Genomic DNA, 5,567 nt, shown 5'->3' on the forward strand with positions numbered 1-5,567 from the left:
TGGCTCATTAAGATGTATTTAAGAGGGCACATTTAGGCAGCTATAAAAGATATCTATATTTAGCATCCATGAGCATCCCCGGTCCTCCATCATTCACTAGTCACTACACAGGCAACACAACAACAACGACGACCATGGCATCTTCACTCAGCTTCATCCTTGCTCTTCTCCTCGCAATCGCTGCCACCGACGCTTTCACTGTCCACCTACTCAACAGTGCCCCTACACGGTGTGGCCAGGCACCTACCCGGTCCGCAGCGGGAGCAGGCTCGACCCGGGTCAACTGGCCTCCATTGAAGTCTCCCCGGGCATGGTGTCTGGATGGATTTGGGGGCGCACCGGCTGCAACTTCGATGCCAGCGGTCGCGGGTCGTGCACCACGGGCGACTGCGGTGGCATGTTGTCCTGTGCCGCCGGTTTTAAGCCACCCGCGACGCTCGCCGAGTACACGCTGGGTAAGGGCGGCAGCCCTGACTTCTATGACATCTCCCTCGCCGACGGATTCAACGTCCCCATGAGCTTTGGGCCTGTCGGCAGCAGCTGTCATGTGGTAAGCTGTGCCGCGGACATCAACGCAAAGTGCCCGTCGGAGCTGAAGGTGGACGGAGGCTATGTGAGTGCGTGCATCAAGTTCGGCACCCCCCAGTACTGCTGCACGCCGCCGCTTACGCCTCGACCTGTGGGCCCACGGACTACTCGCGCTTCTTCAAGGGGCACTGTCCAGACACCTACAGCTACGCCTACGAGAAGAACAGCACCTTCACCTGCACCGTCCGATCAGACTACCAAGTCACCTTCTGCCCATAGAGGCGATTGGGATTCAATTTACTCCGATGGTTAACTCTATAATGTAATAGCGTTTCCCAATGTAATAATGGAAATAATGATGACTGATGATTCCATAAAAAAATTCTATTGAAAAACTTTATTGAGAAAATATGTTTGACAACATTTTTTTTCTTTTGTGAGGATAGAATAGTCAACTTATTTGTTTCGAGGACGAACATACTTCTCTCTTTATTCCATGTTAAATCAGCAACAATTAATATAAATCAGAGGGAGTATATGAAAGAAGGCATTGGCTATAGGCCTAGGGCCTGCCCAAGTTTTGTTGCCTTTTCCGAAGATAGTAGCTAACCATGAATCTCGTATTTCCTATATGATGCTCGTTGCCTCGATTTGTCTACGAGACATCTTATGTGACGCTCGCCGTGTCTAACAGGTGTCTAACAGTAGCGAGCCGAATAGGAGCAGCCGCCGGGCCACCGGCCCATAAACAAAGTAATGCTGCAGTGCCTAAACACTGATTAATAATCTGAATACAGGACCAAGTTCAATGACCATAAATAAAGGATATTAAAGCAAATATGTCATCCTTTGAAGATGCTAGGGGTGAAGCATGAGATGAGAGAATCACATGAAGAAGCTCACTGCCTAGCAAAAGCTGATTTATCGCTAGATTTGGGGTGCCACCTGTGGATTACATACCCATCTGAAACCGCTTGTATCCCAAACGTTGTTTTGAGTTAATAAAAACCTGGTGATACCCAACGCAATGTAGCAACTACACCCGCTATAACCTTCTCCAATACGTTTGTAGAGTCCATGACAACGTTAAAAACCGACATATGTTAAGTTTAGGAAGAAGTAGTGTTCTAGCATGGTACTGTAGTTGTCATTTTTGAAAAAAAAATTAGAATTTTTTTTGGAAAGCCATAAACATTTTTTAAATTTTTACCTATTTCTTAAACTCAAACATTTTTTCAGAGACACGAATAAATTTTGAAATTTTAATTTTTTTAAGAATTTCCCAAACATTTTTTAAACATGACTGTTCATTGTATTTTCCAAATAGTTTAGAAATAAATGAACAAAATTTGAATGGTAAACATTTTTAAAAATTATATGTAAACATTTTATAATATTGTGAACACTTGTTAAAATACGTTAACAATTTTCAAAATTTTCTACCTAGTAGAAGAAAAGGAAAAGGCAAAAGAAAAGCAAAGGAAGAACAAGCGAAGAAAAAAATAAAAGGAAAAACCAGAGAAAACCGTAATGAAAACAAAATAGTAAAAACGGATCATAACTACTTGGGCTGGACCATCTGCGGTTTGCTAGCTGGCTCGCATGTGCGAAGCAACGGCATTGCGCCGCAGCAAGCGCAAATAGGAATTTCGTTGTCGACCAAATGCAAGGAAACGAGCGAGCCAACAAAGATGGGCGGGCCTAATTAGCTTATTTTTCTGTTGTTTTGTCTACTGGCTTTTTTTGTTCCATTTTTCTTTTACCTTTATTTAAAAAAAAAGTTTCATATGCAATTATGTTGTTTTCTTTATTGTGCCGCGCTTCCCTAGCGCCTTATCTGATGCCCTCTCTAGCTAATCCAAATCCACCATCAAACCCACGATCTCCTGATCCGAAGCTGCTCCCCCTCCTCACTAAGAATCCATCAGTTGATCACAGGAGCATAGCGGGTTTCGCCACCAAACTGCCATATCTCGCGGGTGATGTTCCTAGCATGAGACCGAGTGTCGCTCCCGATTGTGGGTAGTGAACCTAGAAAGATAGGGGTCGATCTTTGTGAGAGGACGAATAGCCGAGTGCCTCGCCGGAGTGGATGTGGTTGTTTGTATCTAAGTGGTGGACCGGCGGCGTATCAGATGTGGGTGAAGCCCTCTCCCGTCTTAGATATGCATTTTTCACTTGTATACCATGGAACAACAAGCATCAAATTCTGGCTGATCATGTAGTTGGCAAACATTTTTTTTCAAAAGGTCCAAGTGGATGCTAAGTTTCCTGTGAGCCCTGCTCTGACGGGTGGGCTGCCCTTCGCTGGTTAAGGGCTAGCTAACATTGTGTAATACTTGGACGCTACTCGTCGGGGAGATTTAAGACCCGGTCACTAACAATGTTCCTGGTACAAGTGTTTTTTAAATGTTTCTGGTACTCCCTCCATTTCTTTAGTTTGCATATAAAATTTGGTCAAAGTCGAATTTTTTAAAGTTTGACTAACTTTGTAAGAAAAACTATCAACATCTACAACACTAAAAGTATATGGTACGAAAATTGATTTCATGATGCATCTAAAAATGGTGATTTTCTATTGTGAATGTGATATTTTTTCTATAAAGTTACTCAAACTTAATAAAGTTTGACTCTGAGCAAATTTTATATGCAAATTAAAAAGAAATGAAGCGAGCACTAGTGATTCGCTGATTCCAGCCTTCTAGCACCTTACATTGTAATCATATTAATTGCGTCATGATGCAGACGCCGCCGTGGAAAATGTCTAGGCAGGCTAGCTGGCCTGGATTTGGACACGCCACCAAACCAGCCTATAGCAGCCTATGGACGCGCGGTAATAAATACCTCCATTGCCACAGCACCAAACCAACCATCCAGACTCGCGGCATCACAATTCGTCAAAGAAGAACAAGAGAGACATGGCCATGGCTCGCGTCGTCCTCCACATCACTCTCGTGCTCGTGGTCGCTGCCACCGCCGATGCGACCACTATCACCGTGGTGAACCGGTGCTCCTACACGATATGGCCAGGCGCGCTCCCAGGCGGCGGCGCGCGCCTCGACCCTGGCCAGTCGTGGCAGCTCAACATGCCCGCCGGCACCGCGGGCGCCAGGGTGTGGCCGCGCACGGGGTGCACCTTCGACCGCAGCGGCCGCGGACACTGCATCACCGGCGACTGCGCGGGCGCGCTGTCCTGCCGCGTGTCGGGCGAGCAGCCCGCCACGCTGGCCGAGTACACGCTGGGGCGGGGCGGGAGCCAGGACTTCTTCGACCTGTCCGTCATCGACGGCTTCAATACACCCATGAGCTTCCAGCCCGTCGGCGGCGCGCCGTGCCGTGCGGCGACCTGCGCCGTGGACATCACCCGTGAGTGCCTGCCGAGCTGCAGGTGCCCGGAGGATGCGCGAGCGCGTGCGGCAAGTTCGGCGGTGACACGTATTGCTGCAGGGGCCAGTTCGAGCACAACTGCCCGCCGACGAACTACTCGAAGTTCTTCAAGGGCAAGTGCCCGGACGCCTACAGCTACGCCAAGGACGACCAGACCAGCACCTTCACATGTCCCGCCGGAACCAACTACCAGATTGTCCTATGCCCTGCCCGAAATGATTTGCACATGGATCAGTAAGTAGAGGACGTACTACTCCTTGTGGTCTTCCTTACATATAATGTCGAGTATTTAACCAAAAACTACCACAATTCACGGAACCGTGACGAAAACTACCACTTTACGATTTTGTGCGAAAAACTACCATTTTTTCATTAATCCTTGACTAAAAACTACCATGTCTGAAAAGTGTCCGTTCTGGCTCTTTTAAACGCGTTTCTGACTAGTTGGGCCCACACATAAGCGGGCTAAAAAAGCAATCAGGTCCCTATTTTCTTCCAAAAAAGCAATCTAGTCCTGTAGCCAGTCGATTAGAGACGAGGACCGGGGCAGAATCGCACCTTGTAGCCCTGGCCGGGGCGGAGCAGGACCAAGCGGTCGTGCGGCGCCGCCGCGAGGCCAAGGCCGGGGCCCTCCTCGCCGCCGTTGATGGCGCCCTCCTCCTCCACCCCCATTCCCCAGCCCCGGCGGAATCAAGATCGCTGCGCGGGTCGGGCGGAAGGACGGAATGGAGGAAGCTTCGGTGCCCCTGCGCACGTCGGTGGCCGGCGGATTGACTTGGGCGGCGGCGGCTTGCCTTGCGGATGTGGTGCGGGAAGGAGAGGATGCACTTCGCTCTCTAGAGCGGGTCGTTGAGGTCGGCGCCGTGGGCTTCGAGCTCTGTGGCCAGCCCGCCGTCCAGCACCAGCCTCCCGCCGCCGGCCTCCACCCACCGCTGCACCGCCGCGCCCGCGGCCCCCTCCTTCGCGTCGTTGCCGCCTCCGCTCTTCACCACCATCCTCCTCCTGCCGCTGCCGCTGCTACAGGACTGGATGTGCTCGCCGTGCTGGGCCTCGAAGGAAGGACTGGATTGCTTTTTTAAAAGAAAAACAGGGACCTGATTGCTTGTTTAGCCCACTTATGTGTGGGCCAACTCTGTCAGAAACGCGTTTAAAAGAGCCAAAACGGACACTTTTTAGACATGGTAGTTTTTAGTCAAGGATTAATGAAAAAATGGTAGTTTTTCGCACAAAATCGTAAAGTGGTAGTTTTTCGTCACGGTTCCGTGAATTGTGGTAGTTTTTGGTTAAATACTCATATAATGTCACATGTGCGTGCGTGCATGGCTGGTGCGTGCTATTCAGCGAATAAATGTATAAATAAAATGGAAGTGTAATTTCCTGGAAATTACCTTATTATTGCCATGAGTAATGTATCTATGGAAATTTTAATATGGTCCCTCTTTACATCCTCTTTGCCATGAGTAATGCATCTATGGAAGTCCCAAGCCCCAAGAGGGCATCCCATTCCGTAGATCAAATCCATAAATAATCATGCTCGTGCAAGTTTAGCACTTTCGTTGTGTCACCTTCCATCTCATCTCGTTTAGCCGCATATGCACTTACTATTACGCTTAGTCTAGAGAGTTTTTTTAACATGCTCCTAGCTAGTCTAG

At 48.6% G+C, this 5,567-nt stretch overlaps 2 pseudogenes; both read left to right on the forward strand.

Annotated features, from left to right (window-relative positions):
• The first annotated feature begins 94 nt into the window (after positions 1–94).
• LOC119305031 lies at positions 95–898 on the forward strand (annotated as a pseudogene).
• A 2,502-nt stretch (positions 899–3,400) lies between these two features.
• Positions 3,401–5,358, forward strand: LOC119307087 (annotated as a pseudogene).
• The last annotated feature ends 209 nt before the right edge of the window (positions 5,359–5,567 follow it).

This window comes from Triticum dicoccoides, chromosome 5B (assembly GCF_002162155.2).
Source record: "Triticum dicoccoides isolate Atlit2015 ecotype Zavitan chromosome 5B, WEW_v2.0, whole genome shotgun sequence".
In the NCBI taxonomy this organism is placed as follows: domain Eukaryota; kingdom Viridiplantae; phylum Streptophyta; class Magnoliopsida; order Poales; family Poaceae; genus Triticum; species Triticum dicoccoides.